At 44.1% G+C, this 17,885-nt stretch overlaps 1 long non-coding RNA gene across 1 annotated transcript; it reads right to left on the reverse strand.

The window, feature by feature from the left end:
- Positions 1–4,256: 4,256 nt before the first annotated feature.
- LOC117524809 lies at positions 4,257–17,421 on the reverse strand. The gene is made up of 3 exons (XR_004564862.1): positions 17,409–17,421; positions 13,399–13,409; positions 4,257–4,401 (listed from the first exon to the last, which is right to left on the reverse strand). It is a non-coding gene; the product is annotated as an uncharacterized LOC117524809 (long non-coding RNA).
- Positions 17,422–17,885: the final 464 nt, after the last annotated feature.

Genomic DNA, 17,885 nt, shown 5'->3' on the forward strand with positions numbered 1-17,885 from the left:
CCCATTCATTTGACACAAAGTTTTCCAGTGTTCTTCCAACATAAAGACTAAGACCTTTATTGTTTTGCAAAAGGATCAGCATTACCAAACCCTCTGTCCAGCAGCCTCATAATTCCATGAACTTCTGCCAGGTGTCTCTTGATCTCTGAAACATTAAATGAATCTCACTGCCAAGGTAAGTGAATATCTCTACAAGTTCAACACTTTTACTGCATACAGATACACCTTGGATGGCCGAGTCCAGGAAATCCTTGAGTCTTGCTCTAGTCTTGATCCAGGACAATCGCAAACCCGGACAATCTGATTACTGATTCAGCTTCTCAACTGCTGCAACAGTCAAGTCAAGATCAGTAAAGTCTTACTTGCCAATAAAGGCACCTAAGATGCTGATTTCCTCAACCTTACCTAATATTCAGTCCATGCAAGCATTGAACAATGTAAGAACCAGAGCATATCCTTGATGAACACCATTCTCAAGTGGAAAAATATCACTGTCTCCTCACATAGCACTCGCAGTACCTCTGTCTAGGTTGGCGATTTCACAGTGGTGATTCAATATTTCCTTTGACAACATCACACCCCTGTCACACATTGGGAATTTAGTGTTGTGTGTTGGGGGGGGGTTTGGCTGGACAAGGTTGGGTTGTTTTGTGTTTATTTTCCTTCCCAGGTGATTTGGGGCTGTTCTCTGAGGAAAATGTGCTGCAGAAGAGTCTCTCTCCTCTGTTACGATGATTGGCTGCACCTGTTGCATTCTCATGCGGCTCTCTATCAGGACAATTCACAACACCTGTGATGTTCACGTGCAGATCTGAGGACTTCCAGCTGGTGCCAATGTAGTGATGAAGAGCTACATTTAAACCAGCAGTGAGTTGGATAAGATTGCCGGAGAATACAACCTTGTGACGACCGTGTGGGGACGCTGAGGGCCGTTTCAGAGTCTGACGTCGCGCCTGTGAAGGAGGACGAGGGTGAGAGACGAACATTGTCAGCACACGGCAGAGGTGAATATTCTGAAAAGTTTATCCGTGAATGTAAATTGGCGTCTTATATGCAGCTGTAAGTAATTACTGGTGGAAAGTGTTTGGCGTGCTCCTCATAGCAGTGGCGTGCGGATTAATGATCCTCCAATAGCTGTGAGCAGCAGCCTCCTTGAATTAAGTTGGAATTCAGACCTAAACATGTAGCTGATAAGTTTGCCTCCAAACAATATTTCGTAGTAATAGTGTTGAATAATCTCATCTCTGTTCCTCCTTCGCAGAGTACAGTTCTGGGAAAAAGTCACCTGGGGGGCTGTCGGCGGAACTCCTGAGTCCTGAACGTTCGGACTCTGACTGTTGAGATACTGAGAGAGCGCGCCGCCTTTTCACCTCACCAGAACTTTAATTAATTAGTATTTTATGTATAGCACAAAGGGGAGAAAAATAAATGTGTTTTCTTTTGGAACTGCTTCTGATTATTTCATGCTGGGTTCAGTCAGATACTGGACCGCTCCTCACTCCGCGTCTTATCCATAACATTTAGCCAGCGTATGCCGACTGTATTAAAAACAGCATATACAGGGGTACGTCTAATAAGTTACAGGTAAGCTTTGTGTAAGTTAAGCGTACGTTGAAGCACACTGATATATGTCGTAATATGGCAAATATGTCAAAAAATTTTGGGCATGCACAATATTTTTGATGCATGCCAGCGTACGTCTCATACATCTCGCATACGTGCACCATAAGTTGCGTGTAAGCTATGTGATTGTTGACACACGTTTCTTATAAGTTACGCATAAGTTGAAATACATCCATTGATGCTGCCCATTGATTGGCTGAACAACTGAAAGCTGCAGTCATGCTAACAGTTCGGACTGTTTCAAATATTAAAACCATTCACACATGGAGTAAATATAGTCTTAAATGTACTTGTTTCTGTTGGATTCATCATCACAGCCTGATGAAAACCTATCCACATAAACCGTCCTGATTTTGGAAGACGGTGTCTGAAAATACTTTAGATCCTTGTTGTGGCTGAAGAAATATAGCGTTCAAAAAGAAGTCCCTCTGTGTTTTGTTTTGCATTTCTCAGCCTGAACCAGAGAACATCGGCACTTTGTGCCACAACAAGACAATTAACTTATTTTAAAAGTTGAAAGAGTCACAGCCCCTCATTCATTCATGTCAGTGTCTATCACAGACATCACTCGATTCTTCAGCAGTCTGCACGAGATGAAAATAAATCCCATGATTCACTAAGACAAAAATAAAATTAAAAAATGTTAAATTACTCTGTTTGGCCTCCGTGTGAAGGGGAGAGGCCGGTTGACAGTGTACTTGTGCTCGATGATGTGCTTGTCAATATCTATGTGCTAAACCTGCCAAACTAAAGGGTTCTGCTGGTGCTGGAAATGTAAACCTAGCCAGACTTAACTCTTCCGACCCGTACCATGCTGTACCGATCTGCTGGCAAAATCGTCACGGTGTGACAGGGCCCTCAGAGGAGGGGTGGTGGTTACATGGTAGACAGTCTGTTTGTATGACTGTTTATCTGAAGGCAAGTAATCTCAAAATGAGTATTTTGACAATCCTTTGTGGAGAGATGGTCATGGGTTTAGGGAGAATTCATTCTTCATCATGGTGTAAATCTGCATCTCAGTTGTTCCTGTGCTGTGTGAGGGAGGTTGGTCAGTATTATCCAGGAGGAGGAATGCACTGAGTCTGCTTCTAGATATTTGTAAAACAAAACTGTACAGTTCTGCGACCTCAGTTTCTAGCATTTCATGACATAAAACCTCATGTCACTGTGATTGCTTGTGGTAATGAATGAGTAAATGAAAACAATGAAATGCTTTTTCTGTATCACATTAGAATACTAAATTAGATTCTGCATTATTGTTTCGTCCTCTTTTGGGTTATTCTCAAACTCTGCTGTTTGTTTCATCCTTGCAGCCTGATGTTGTCACATTGTCACATATCTGTCTTGTGCCGTGGATTACATTCACTCTTTGTGCCTTATCTCCTTTCGGTTCCCTACTGCCAGTCTGCTGTGCATGCAGATGAACAAACAGAGACCTGGATGTTGTCATTCTTTAAAAGGTTACATCCTAGACCTTTGCCTCATCATGTCACGATGTGTGTTTTTATCTTCTTACAGAGCAACTTTGTCCTGCTGGTGAATGGTTATGCTGATGAATGCCAACATCTATAACAGTGAATATTGAGTTTTCCTGACAACTAAGCATGCATCCTGACATCACATATCTAATGAATGCGAGTCAAAACTATGACTTATTTCTAAAGGTTTATTAGGGTTTTAAACACTTTATAATCAGTACCATTTGTGGGGCGACTCATCATTAATCATTTTACGAGTAAGTTTACACAGACAGGGATTCTCATACCTCACTCCTAAAGAGGTAAATACTAAATCCAGATCCTAATGCATGATTCACACAGAGGTATGTAAGTTGTTACAGGAAGTGCTGGTGCTCCCACAATCTCCCCTTCAGACTGGGGTTGGCAATCTGGTTTGAGCCAGATTTAATTCGGATTGCTTTATAGCTGGAGAGCATTCAGACTGGTTTTTCAAATCGGAGTGGCTATACGCCCAACCGGTGGTTCAATAAAGTAAATACACAAGCATATACGCCCAACCACAACCGACCAATGAGCACGCTTATAAGTTCACTTCCGGTTTCAATGTGGGCAAAAAAAGGCGGATTTCTCGACGGATGCGGGAGGGTCCACAGCCCGCAGAGGGGCTGTGATCTAAAGCGATTCTGTTTGGCTCATCACACCCAGGGAACTGTGTCAAACTAACACCATCTTACAGGCAACAAGCAGCATTTTGTTCAAAAACTGTTTCATTGTCATTAACAGGCTTCCATTCAAAATACTTATGAAGCTTGTTTGCTTTCATCCATTGCGGTGTTTTCGCAGTAATTAAAGACGGCGCCGTTAAATGTGTTAAACATACGCTGCTTTTCACGCCGCAATAGAGCCTTAAAAAAGTGGTGTAAAAATGTAGTTTAGATGCAAATACATGATCATGGTTGGGCGAATAAGGTAAGACATTATATTTATCTGCCCAACGGTTGAGCTTGTAATGTTCAATCTATGACTTATCTGCTCAGAGGTTGGGTGAATAGCCTTTGCTTTTTCAAATCTGGCTCATCCTACACACACGTTCAAACTCAATCCGGCACAAGGTGAATTCAAGCCGTGTGTATATCTGGACTTATGCTGCATTGCATATGTTATTATAGTACAATTTCTCTCATCTACAGCAGCAGACTGCAGATAATAATGTGAGGCATCGTCATTTTTCAATGATAATGGCACAGACAATAATTGGTTGTTGTCTGTGTTATAAGAGTTTGAACACTTTGCATGGTGCTCTGTTAAAGCAGGAAACCTCAGCTCTAAAATTATTTCATAATATTCTAAAATTATTCTAAATTCATGCCTTTCTGAAATATCGCACTAACCCCCCCCCAATCTGCATATATAGTAATGGTAAATGCCACACTGGCAGACCCATTTATGAACATTAATACACATATATGCAATTTATTCTTGCAAGACAGAAGGTATGTAGTATGTGAGTGAACATGGTGTGTGTGTGTGTGTGTGTGAGACCCCCATCCGCTCTTCCCGATCAGCCTTCAACATCCTACTCAAAGCCAACCGACAACTTCTATGAGGAAGGGACGACCACCAAAAACAACAAGAAGACAGACACGAACAAACGACAAGTGGTGAAGGCAATAACTGTGAAGTGAGGCACCAAGGAAACTGGGCCTCAACCTACCAGGACAAACAACCACACATGAACAAACACTGACAGCAACAGTCTGTTGTCTAATTAGTGAGCGCCCATACCCTAATCTAGGACACCACAGTGTTAATCCCCTTGAGAGCACCCAAAACCGAATTGTGGTGACGGCCACAAACACGCAACCATCCACACACAGACCCAGATCACAGCTAAATATCCAATCACTACGGTGGACTAAAGTACAGAACCTTACCATATGACATAGACCACTCCGGCACGTCGAAGCCATATGGCTGGCTGCGAACGACGACGGCAATGGGCCCAGGATGCGGGGCCCCAGGAGAAACCAGGAGAAAAGGGCAGCGGAAGGGCACAGGACAGGCCAGACAAGAGGCGAAGCCCAACCTTGGGGCCAGGAAGCACGAGGCCCCCACGACACCCAAGCCCCCCCAGCGCAGCCAGCAGTGGAGGGCTACAGCACACAGCTGTGCCACAGACTGCCCTGCAAACCCATTCCCAACACCTGACCGCAAAACTCTATGAACCCTATAATGTGCTACTTACAACCTAATATGATGTGCGTGCAGGTACTAATCTGGTGAAGTGCATTAAAAGGGTGTGACATGTGAGGCCCAACCCCAAGCAGCAGGCGGAAGGAGAGGCATGGTGCAGGGAGCAGGCCACATACACCGGCCCCAGCAGGCCCCCAGCCCAACCCCAGTTCCGGCGGAGGTGCCAGGGAAACCACAAGATGGGGGGAGGCGGGCAGCCCCAGAGGAGCACCGGAGGCCCAGGGACGAACAAACCAACAGGGGGGCCAGGGAGCCGCAGATGGACGGGCACCATCCCCCCACCCAGGTACCAGACCCCAACCCACCAATGGCAGAGCAGACAGACCCAACTGAAAAGGAACGATGGCCGCCCAATTCTCCCCCCATGCCAACCCCACCCTCACTGCCAATAGAACCAGAAGCCCCATGGTGCGGCACTGGGGCCCCCACCAGCAGGCCGGCCAACCGCCCAGCTCCTCCCATCCCGAGGCACAGAGGCGCACCCACGCCCCACAAGGGAGGAACCGAAGGGAGCACAGGCCAGCACCCGACCCAACCCCCCCGGAAGCCCACAGACAACAGGCAGCACCGGAAAGTGAACCCCCCCGGTCCCCCGAAGTTCCACCCCCAACCCCAAATCCCCCAGCAAGTCCAGGACCCCACACCTGGACAACAGACCATCCCCGCATGCCCGGGGATGGTCACACAAATTAATCATGTTTATCTGTTTGAAACCAGGCAATTCTCTGCAGTTAAATAATCCAGCTCTCAATGTCTGTTTTTAATAACAGATCCAGCTGCCATCTTTGGCTGTGACCACAGCAGTTGGGCACCATGATGGCATTTGCCATCAAAAGTTAAAAATTTTCAACTCTGGCTGCTTACTGAAGTAACGTGGAAAATTGGATGTTATTTTACCTTTAACAAGGAGGACAAATGGACAGCAAAAGCTGTTAGTGCAGAGAGTCATCTGGCTGCAGACAGGTAAATATGAATAATTTGTGTGTTATTTCATAAAAACAAATTAGAATAAATTTATAACCTCACAAAAAGTTAACTATTTAAGCTGCCATCAGATCCAGGGTTTCCTGTTTAAGAACACTGCAAAATGATAAAACTCTGTGGTGTCTTTCAGTGAAGTAAATTATTGTCTGTGTTGTTATCACTGAAAAATGACCGCGCCTCACGTCACTACCTACAGTCTGCCACTGCAGACAGCAGAAATTCTGCAGTAACGACCACTGTGATGGTTTTTCTGATGCAGACGTGAATGACCCAGGGTGTGTGTGTGTGTGTTGTGTGTGGTGTGTGTGTGTGTGTGTGTGTGTGTGTGTGGTGTGTGTGTGTGTGTGTGTGTGTGTGTGTGTGTGCAGCCCAGTCTCGCATTTTTTTTTCATCCTCCCCCATCCTGTCTCGAAAAGTGACCTATTTCATGACATTTTTTTATAATCCTCCCCCTTCTCCTAACTCTAACTATAGTGTAACTCTCTACCCTCCCCTAACCATAACCCTCCAGGACCCCCTCCTCCTTCACCCCACCTTTCGTGCCCTCGTCACAAAATGAATTTGTGTCCCCATCATGAAAAGTGGCACATTTTCGTGGCCCTCTCACAAACCCAATATTAAAGTACTTTTTGTAATGCCGCCACGAACTGCTGTGAGACTGGGTTGGTGTGTGTTTGAGAAGGCGCAAAGAGAAGGAAGGTTGTCTGCTTTACTGAGTGCTCTACTGAAAAAGACACTGTTTGCACACAGACATAGTGAAGACGTTAAACTGTATGATCCCAGCGTTAGCCAGATTCTAGCCATATTTGTGTTCAAACCAAGGCTTTGAACAGGCTTTGATTACTTTTGGTCCCACTCCAAACATGAGGCATTTTTAACTGAAACTTTAATGTGCATAAAAAGACACGAAATTTGTCCTCTACATTTAACTTGTCCTAATTACAGTTGGACACAATCCAACCACTAGGAGCAGTGAGGACCAGCTCCCAATTCGGATCAGGGAGACAGACTGTTGTGTGGGCCGCTGAAGAGGAGGTACTGCTGGCCCACCACCACCAGAGGGCGCCCTGCCTGGAGTGCGGGCTCCAGGCACCAGAGGGCGCTGCCACCTTATGGGAGCAGCCTGGGTGACAGCTGTCACCCATCACTGGACACAGCTGTTCCACTCAGCACGGAGGTATATCAGTAGGACGGCGTCTCCACCTCAGTGCCGAGATATCGCCTTGAGTTTAAGGTAATCCTTCTCTGCAAACGTATACTAAAGACTCTGATAAACCTTGCTAACCTTTTCAGGACAGCTGATTACAGAAAGCAACTTGCTCGGATAAGTACTCACCTTTCCTGCTTCTGTGTAACAAGAGGTGGAGGCGGCTTCGCCCCTCTCCATCTACTGGGTGCGGTCGCATCCCTACCTGTGTGTTTGTGCTCTTTCCCGCCAGCAGTACCGGATCCGACGAGCGAAGGCAGTGGCCACCTGGGAATTCGGGACTTGGCGGTTCCAGTACTCTGGGTTTCGGTGGCAGAGGAGATCTGGGTGGTTCCGGTTCGACTAGACGGACGTCTCCTACCTTCGAGCCTGCCACACGACACCAGCAGATTTCGGCTTACACCTCCAAATTATTAATTGTTGTATTAGTTGTGCTCTTTTCACAACAGTAAAACTTGTTCTTTACTTCTCTCCATTGTCCGTTCATTGCGCCCCCTGTTGTGGGTCCGTGTACCTACACTTTCACAACACAGACACCCTCTCTACTTTTAAGATTAGGCTTAAAACTTTCCCTTTTTGCTAAAGCTTATATAAATAAAATTGATTTGATTTGATTTGATTTGATCCTGACACAGATTTGTTTGTGGCTTATAGGGGTGTAACAATTAAGCAATTACCAAATATGGATTTTAACGTAGCAGATGCGACTACCTTAATGTACGAATCACTGAATCACTCTAAATGTACTATGAACCAGTGCTTGCTCACAGGGGGTCGTTTGACCGTTGGGGTTTTTTCTGTAATTATTGTATGGCCTTGCCTTACAATATAAAGCGCCTTGGGGCAACTGTTTGTTGTGATTTGACGCTATATAAATAAAATTGATTTGATTTTGAAATACACAAATATATATATAAAAAACCCCAAGTGATTCTTACATTTATTTTGACTTGTCTTTCATTGCAGACCGCATGAACCCAAGATATTTCATATGTTGTGAGGTCAGCGCGCCCGCCACAGGTAAAACACCTCCGTTGGAAGCCTTAAGGACAAGTTGGACATGCCCTGCTGTTAACAATTTCTCAGATACTCACTCAACTGAAAGCCACCAAAAGCCGCCTGGATTTTACAAATGGTTATCAACACGGAGGTGTTTTTCCTGTGGCGGGCGCGCCGCGCCGGCTGCGAGCCGATGCACCAATCCATCCGCACGTCTTTCATTAAAAAAATCTCCTTTAACAGTGGAATGTCCGGATAAACTGCTGATTCCGACCTCTTCTGAAAGTTCTCTGTTCTCTCACGACGTCCTGGGTCAACAGAGGCTTAAATTTGGAGGTTTTCAGCTTGAAACAGGATGATGACGTCGCCTCGGAGCACTGCGAGACGTCCCGCTCTGTGGGAAGTCCTTACAGCGATAGAAACAATCCAAAATCTCTCATCAGCCGTTAAAATTTTCACCGAAAACCAGCTTAATTTCTCGAATGGTATCCACTCGGATGTGCCTCACAGTTTCTGAAAAACTTTTGATGAAGTACAGCGCCAGTCTCTCAGCAACTTCTCAGACAAAGGAATTCCGACGAGGGGGCTGGACCACTCCTCCCACAAGGCGTGCTCACAGGCGAATGATGTCACCGACAGGCGTGGAAAAACTCACGCATGCGCACGAAGGTTCAAGCTTGGCTGACGTAAAAACATATGAATCAAATCCATATAGTTTTTAAAAAAAATAAAACGGTCAGTTTCTTTTCTAATAGACCTCGTAAATGTATGTAAGAATCACTGCACTTTTGTGTTTGTTTGTTTTCCATATATTACAGCTTTTTAAAAATTATTTTGACTTGTACTTGTAGGATCTTGTGTAGTATAGCTGAAAACTGAAAAGTGTAAGGGCCCCTTCACACATAAGACGATTGAAGCCGACTGGTGCACGTAGGAGGAATTGCATGACACTCGTGAAAAATCAGAGCCGCCTCTAACACCTTGTACAGCTGTCACCACAACTATTCGCTCACACAAGAGGCCGAAAGACAGGGAATGCCCTGTGAGTGCCCATTCGACCCTCTCTCGGCAGGTGTCTGTCAAATTCCAGGTGCCACACATGAACATCTAACACCACTCGCCGGGCACTTAGAAAAGGCGGGGCTATTCGCGCTCCCGGCATGATAGTAGACAGCGGGCGACCACATTCAAGCTGTCTGTGAAAAGTGTCTAAGTGCCACACGAGTGTGGCGTAACCTAGCAACACACACGTGGCGTGCCAGAGTGTTGGCTCCCCCTTCAACACATATGGCATGCGTGTGTATCGCCCACTACCCCCTGCAACATGTGGCATGCGGCGGGCACACTTGCGTGAAATGCTGATATGTATGTATAGACATGATCACATGGGAACCGGCCAGTGCACACAGTCAGGACAGGTATATCTGTATATGTCTGTGGACAAACGGGGCATGTCCCCCTGTGACCTGCAGGTGTTCAAATAACTGTGCTCGCAAGTCACAGCTGGGGAACACCTGTAGTGGCTGGTAGAATATGACATCACAAAACTACACTGTGAAGCGTGAACATCAGCTTGCTGTCCTCACGTGGGAATAAATTAAAACATATCTCGCTTCAGCTGACCGCCGCGTCAGTGCACTGCAATGCTGGTGAATATCGTGCCATGCTGAGAATCACTGCAAAGCCGTGTCACTGCAGGATTCATTCATGACACGGGAGCCTGCTCTTCATGAGACGGGAGCCAGGCTGATGTCTTCATGAGACGAGCGCATCAGGTAATTCGTGTAAAAATGAAAGAGAGAACAGTAATCCACGTCATTTCATTACTTCCTGGTGTACGTGTAGGCGGAGGCTAACTCCGCTCTTTATAAAAGTATTATAAATTGTGGTGTTTTATTAATTTTTTGCTCAGCTGCTGTGTGCGCAACTTTCCACGCGCACGCACTAAGTTCGTGCGCCCAAACATGAGCGTGCGCAAATCCGTCGCTGCGGTATCATGCATGCCTGTCCAACCATGTGTCCCTCCCGACAGCAGGTGTAATGCTTCGCAGTTCCCCATTTAGTTTTGGTTTGCAAATTTTCTTCCGGTTTCTGCGTCTTATGTGTGAAGGGGTCATAAATGATATACATTTACACTTTGCCAGTAAGACACTGATGTTAGAAACAATAATTAGGCCATTTTGATCTTTCTTTTAACAGGGTAGTGATGGAAAAATTGGCAAGGGGACAAAAATTTTAGATGTGGAACCAAACCAGACTATAATTTAAATGTGATGTGACTGTTCTGATCTAGAATGTGCATTAGCAATGATCTCACTGCACTGTTTATCTCACAGCTCATTTATGTTGAACCTCCCTTCACAACACTGTTGTGTATGTGTACACAGATATATTAGCAGTGCATGTCTGCAAGTGCAAGCACGCATGTGCACGCATGCACACGCACAGTAATTTGTAACGGATGTTTAGAGATCCAAGCAAATACACCCTGGTGTGCTGATCTTGAAAGCTTGAAGCAGAAGGCCAGAGGTGAAGACTCTGCTCTGGAAAAAGTAACATTATTTTGTTGCTGTAAAGTCAAACTCTCCCAGCTATCATTTCAATGTAATGTTTTAGATCCCAGCGTTTTGCATTATGATTTACAGGTTACAACCTGTGCCACTTGGACAAAATATGTTTTAATAATACAAAGAACAAGCTGTTTTTTACAATTTTATGAGACTATTGTACATTACACTGAACATCCATGTTTATGGTTCCCAAAGTGTGAGTTGTGAAGATATTGGAAAACTGGCTATGAAAGTGTTAACGCCAGGTGTATAAAAAAATATGTATGCAAAGGTTTATCGAAGCTCCTATGTTTTCTGTACAAATTCTCTGTTGTTTGTATGCAAATTGAATCACTGTCAAATATAATAGGAAACTTTTGTTTCTGCTGTGAGTGTTCCACTGTATATGATTTATGCATCTGTTGCACAAAGAACATGCTGATGACAATGAACATATGTGTTTTGTTAAGTCTCATGATTCAAAAGTCTCTAACATGTCACTGCATCATGGGTCAGCATTTGGCAATAATATGACAGTACGTCTGTTTAAATGAGTTTCTGAACCAAGGTAAGACAATAAATTATTATGCCTTCATAGTGGCTCTGGAACAAAAACATCCATAACTGCATGTGCTTTATTACAAAAACACATTACAAACAATAATCACACACTCCAACCTCAACAAAATAGTAAAACGCGCTCCATCCGCATCAGAGCACACAGACAGAATGCACAACAGCTGTATCACACAAGCAGGTTTGAGAGAGAACAGTTTTTATCTTATCTTTTAAAGTGCTGCAGGTGACTGGTCTCGGTCTGGACTTACATACCATGTTCATACATTCATTTGGGAATTTGAGAGTGAGCTCCCTCTCAAAGGTCTGATGCAGGTCAGGTTAAAGTTATGGAATTTCAAGAGCAAGTTTTAGTGCCCTGTCACAGTTAGCAAGAATGCGCATGAATGAAGCTGAATGTGAAACAAAACACAATTGTTCCACATCTGTGAGGGAATAAGAAATGCGTACGAATGCTGTCTGAAACCTCAATTGTGCCCCGACCCACCCCAACAGGCTCACGCACACCGAAGTGATCAGATGATGTGAGCCCACGCAGGAGCACCAAAGCGATCAAATGATCCAGCCACACGCACGTGCAAAAACGCTGTCAACTGATATGAGTAAACACATGCAGTTGAGTGATCATTCAATTCAGCCTCACGCACGCACAGCATTACGATCAGCTGTTATTTGCGTTCACACAGTGCTGCCGATCATTCAGCTGACGTGACAGCTCACAGTGTGGCTCTGTGATGCACTGCCTGCAGCGCATTTGACCAGGGTGTTACAGTCATGTCAAGCTAATTATTACAGATACTTTATGTAACCCGTAAGTGAGGATGTCAATGTATCTATAATAACATGCATATGATGGATGTAACAACCCGTTTAGCCACGTGTGGCAGGCTCCGTGGCTCTGAGACGCTTGACTCGCAGTGACACACAGCATTTTCAGTGTGACTGTGTAATGTTCACATCTGGTGCACATAATGATTGCGTGCCACAGACACATATGCACATTACAATTGCACATTGCAATTGCACATTACGACACTTCATTTTTGCACCCCAAACGGGATGCACCGGGGTGAAGTCCAGCTCATCCTGCCACAATCGGGACATGCCAGCAGGAGTTCACATGCCAGTCCATGGCGAATTTCCCTCCAAAACTATGAGACTGATTCGAATGCTGTTTTGACGCTGTGCGAATATTTAGAACACAGTCAGAATGCAGTTAGAGTCCACCATGACTACTGTTCAATATATTTACCTTGGGGTAATTTTTGATCCTACGTTGTCCTTTGACCTCCACATTAGGGACATTACAAGGACTGCTTTCTTTCATCTAAGAAATATAGCAAAGATTCGTCCCATCCTGTCTATGGCTGATGCCGAGACTCTGATTCATGCTTTTGTTTCTTCTAGATTGGACTATTGTAATGCTTTGTTTTCTGGTTTACCACAGTCCAGCATCAGGGGTCTTCATCTGGTTCAAAATGCTGCTGCCAGACTTCTGACACGAAGCAGAAGGTTTGACCATATTACGCCGGTTCTGGCATCCCTTCAGTGGCTTCCGGTCTCTTTGAGATCGGATTTTAAGTATTACTATGGCCTATAAAATTGTTCACGGACTGGCACCCTCCTATCTGGCCGGCCTGGTTGAGTCTATGTGCCGGCTAGGGCTCTGCGTTCACAGGGTGCAGGACTATTGTGTGTCCCGAGGGTGAAGAAAAGTCAGCGGGTTACAGAGCTTTTATCACCGCACCCCAGCTCTGCCTGCGCTGATACGACAGTCGGACTCTGTGGAGACTTTTAAAGCTAGGCTGAAGACACATTTGTTCTCCCTGTTTTATCATTAGTATTTTATATGATTGTGTGTCTTTTTTAAATTTATTTATTTTATTTCTTTTACCTTTTTATGGTGAAATTTTTTTTATTGTGTTTTAATCTTATTTCATTTTATTCTGCTTTTAAATGTTTGTGAAGCACCTTGAGGCGATTACTCGTGATTTGGCGCTATGTAAATTAATAAATTATTATTATTATTATTATTATTATTATTAGATTTCCACCTCAAATGCACCTCAACAGTTGGGTCCATGTGCTTAACATTCGGGCTGGCCGCACAACTGCGCCTGACTGTTTGGAATGCACCTCGACACATCCGAATTTCCATTCAGGTGGTATTCAGGCTCATTCGGCCTCTAGTATGACAGAGATATTAATGTCATACAGAAATGTCAAGTTTCATTCAATTCTGATGTATAATTACTGTTTCAGTTGTACAACCCCAATTCCAATGAAGTTAGGACATTGTGTAAAATGTAAATAAAAACAGAATATAATGATATGCAAATCCTCTTCAACCTATATTCAATTGAATACACCACAAAGACAAGATATTTAATGTTCAAATTGATAAACTTTGTTGTTTTTGTGCAAATATTTGTTCATTTTGAAATGAATGCCTGCAACATGTTTCAAAAAAGTTGGGACGGGGCAACAAAAGACTGGGAAAGTTGATGAATGCTCAAAGAACACCTAATTGGAAACAGGTGAGTATCATGATTGGGTATAAAAGCAGCATCCCCAAAAGGCTCAGCCGTTCACAAGCAAAGATGAGGCAAGGATCACCACTTTGTGAACAACTGTGTGAAAAAATAGTCCAACAGTTTAAGAATAATGTTTCTCAATGTTCAGTTGCAAGGAATTTAGGGATTCCATTATCTACAGTCCATAATATAATCAGAAGATTCAGAGAATCAAGAGAACTTTTTACATGTAAGCGGCAAGGCCGAAAACCAACACTGAATGCCCGTGACCTTCGATCCCTCAGGCAGCAGTGCATTAAAAACCAACATCATTGTGTAAAGGATCTTACTGCGTGGGCTCAGAAACACTTCAGAAAACCATTTAACACAGTTCATTACTACATCTACAAGTGCAAATTAAAACTCTACCATGCAAAGTGAAAGCCATACATCAACAACAACCAGAAATGCCGCCGCCTTCTCTGGGCCCGAGCTCATTTGAAATGGACAGACGCAAAGTGGAAAAGTGTGCTGTGGTCTGATGAGTCCATATGTCAGATTGTTTTTGGAAATCATGGACGTCGTGTCCTCTGGAGAAAAGAGGAAAAAGACCATCCAAATTGTTACCAGAGCAAAGTTCAAAAGCCAGCATCTGTGATGGTATGGGGGCGTGTTAGTGCCCATGACATGGGCAACTTACACATCTGTGATGGCACATCAATGCTGAAAGGTACATCTAGGTTTTGGAGCAACACATGCTGCCATCCAAGCAACATCTTTTTCAGGGACGTCCCTGCTTATTTCAGCAAGACAATGCCAAGCCACGTTCTGCATGTAATACAACAGCGTGGCTTCGTAGTAAAAGAGTGCGGGTACTAAACTGGCCTGTCTGCAATTCAGACCTGTCGCCCATTGAAAATGTGTGGCATGTTATGAAGCGCAAAATGCAACAACGGAGATCCCAGACTGTTAAACAACTGAAGTTGTACATCAAGCAAGAATGGGAAAGAATTTCACCTATAAAGCTTCAGCAATTAGTGTCCTCAGTTCCCAAATGCTTATTGAGTGTTGTTAGAAGGAAAGGTGATGTAACATAGTGGTGAACATACCACTGTCCAAGCTTTTATGAAACGTGTTGCAGGCATCCATTTCAAAATGAGCAAATATTTGCACAAAAACAATAAAGTTTATCAGTTTGAACATTAAATATCTTGTTTTTGTGGTGTATTCAATTGAATATAGTCTGAAAAGGATTTGCAAATCATTGTATTCTGTTTTTATTTACATTTTTTCACAATGTCCCAACTTCATTGGAATTGTGGTTGTACATACAGTATATCATATTAAGGTCAACCATATAAGATGCTGGTGTTACACTCCAAGTGCCCCTTCTTATTATCTCCACAAAGGAGATTGTGTTTTCATTACTGTTTGTTTGCCTGTTAGCAAGATATCTCAAACTTTAACAGGTTAAAAAAATATAACGCAATGCTAAAATGCCCTCAGCCGAGGGTAACAGGAGCATAACAAACAGGAAACAGAATGTGAACTTTTGATCTCTTAAAATAGGTGTTGTGTGGGCCGCTGAAGAGGAGGTACTGCTGGCCCACCACCACCAGAGGGCGCCCTGCCTGGAGTGCGGGCTCCAGGCACCAGAGGGCGCTGCCGCCTGATGAGAGCCGCCAGGGTGACAGCTGTCACCCATTACCGGACACAGCTGACTGCACTCAGCACGGAGGTATATCAGCAGGACAGCGTCTCCACCTCAGTGCCGAGATATCGCCTTGAGTTTAAGGTAATCACCTCTGCAGCATATTCTGTGTTCTTGACAATACTTGATAAGCTTTTCAGGACAGCGGACTATTGGAGACCAAGTGTTTGGATAAGTACTCCCCTTTCCTGCTTCAGTGTAACAAGAGGTGGAGGCGGCTTCGCCCCTCTCCATCTACTGGGTGCGGTCGCATCCCTACCTGTGTGTTTGTTCTCTTTTCCGCCAGCAGTACCGGATCCGACGAGCGAAGGCAGTGGCCACCTGGGAATTCGGGACTTGGCGGTTCCAGTACTTCTGGGTTTCGGTGGCAGAGGAGATCTGGGTGGTTCCGGTTCGACTAGGACGGACGTCTCCTACCTTCGGGCCTGCCCACACGACACCAGCAGATTTCGGCTTACACCTCCAAATTGTTAATTGTTGTATTAGTTGTGCTCATCTCACAACAGTAAAACTTGTTCTTTACCTTTCTCCATTGTCCGTTCATTGCGCCCCCTGTTGTGGGTCCGTGTACCGACACTTTCACAACAATAGGTCAAGGTTAGCCATCTTTGAACATGTCCAAGGTCTGTGTCCCAAGAATGTTCCCTGTGAATTTGAGGATCTTGGCAGTAATATGACTGGATTTATGCTGAGCACAGACAGATGGACAAACAGACAGACAGATGGATGGACAGATGCAAGGCCTTCGCAATAACCGATTGCCATATTCTGGCCTAGGGTGAAAATAAAAAGGTGAGCTTTGGGTCAGAGGAATGTTTAATTAAATTTGGGATCTGAATCCATCAGATCCAGAATCATATAAATTAATGTTTTCATAACATATCCAATCAAAGAGCACCTTCCTGTTTTCATACTGATGCTCTTTGCACTTTACAAAGATGCGTCACATTCAATCATTCATGGTGTCAGTTGCTGCTTGGAGCAATTCGGGCTCAGTTTCAAGCTCAAGGCCAATCATCAACCGCTCCGTTACTGATGGGAACATCTCACTAGGCCGAAGGTTCAGGTCAATAAATGAATCTATTACATGGCTATGATAGTACGCACGCTCTGATTGGCTGATTTCCGGCCTGGTATTTTCCCATATCAGACCATTACCATGACAATCGGTCTGGATCATCACTTTTGCAACTTTATTTACACTTTGCACGGCACAAAATAAAACAAAACTAAGGTTAAGCCTTTTCTTGCACATCAGCACTTTGAAACAGCAATCCATGCTTTTATTACCTCCCGGCTGGATTACTGTAATGCACTTTTTTATGGAATTAGCTCCTCTGAAAAACAGAGCCTTAAATCAGAAGTGCCATATACCAACACAGTGCAGAGTAGCTGCCTAAACTCTGTAAGTGAGATAGAGTATCTCGTCAATAGTTTTACATCCTCATTGAAGACAACTTTGGATGCTGTAGCTCCTCTGAAAAAGAGAGCTTTAAATCAGAAGTGCCTGACTCCGTGGTATAACCCACAAACTCGCAGCTTAAAGCAGATAACCCGTAAGCTGGAGAGGAAATGGCGTCTCACTAATTTAGAAGATCTTCATTTAGCCTGGAAAAAGAGTCTGTTGCTCTATAAAAAAGCCTTCCATGAAGCTAGGACATCTTACTATTCATCATTAATTGAAGAAAATAAGAACAACCCCAGGTTTCTTTTCAGCACTGTAGCCAGGCTGACAAAGAGTCAGAGCTCTATTGAGCCGAGTATTCCTTTAACTTTAACTAGTAACAACTTCATGACTTTCTTTGCAAATAAAATTTTAACTATTAGAGAAAAAATTATTCATAACCATCCCAAAGACATATCTTTATGTTCGACTGCTTTCAGTAATGCTGGTATTTGGTTAGACTCTTTCTCTCCGATTGTTCTGTCTGAGTTACTTTCATTAGTCACTTCCTCCAAACCATCAACATGTCTATTAGACCCCATTCCTACCAGGCTGCTCAAGGAAGC

The sequence above is a fragment of the Thalassophryne amazonica genome, chromosome 14 (assembly GCF_902500255.1).
Source record: "Thalassophryne amazonica chromosome 14, fThaAma1.1, whole genome shotgun sequence".
Classification (NCBI taxonomy): Eukaryota; Metazoa; Chordata; class Actinopteri; order Batrachoidiformes; family Batrachoididae; genus Thalassophryne; species Thalassophryne amazonica.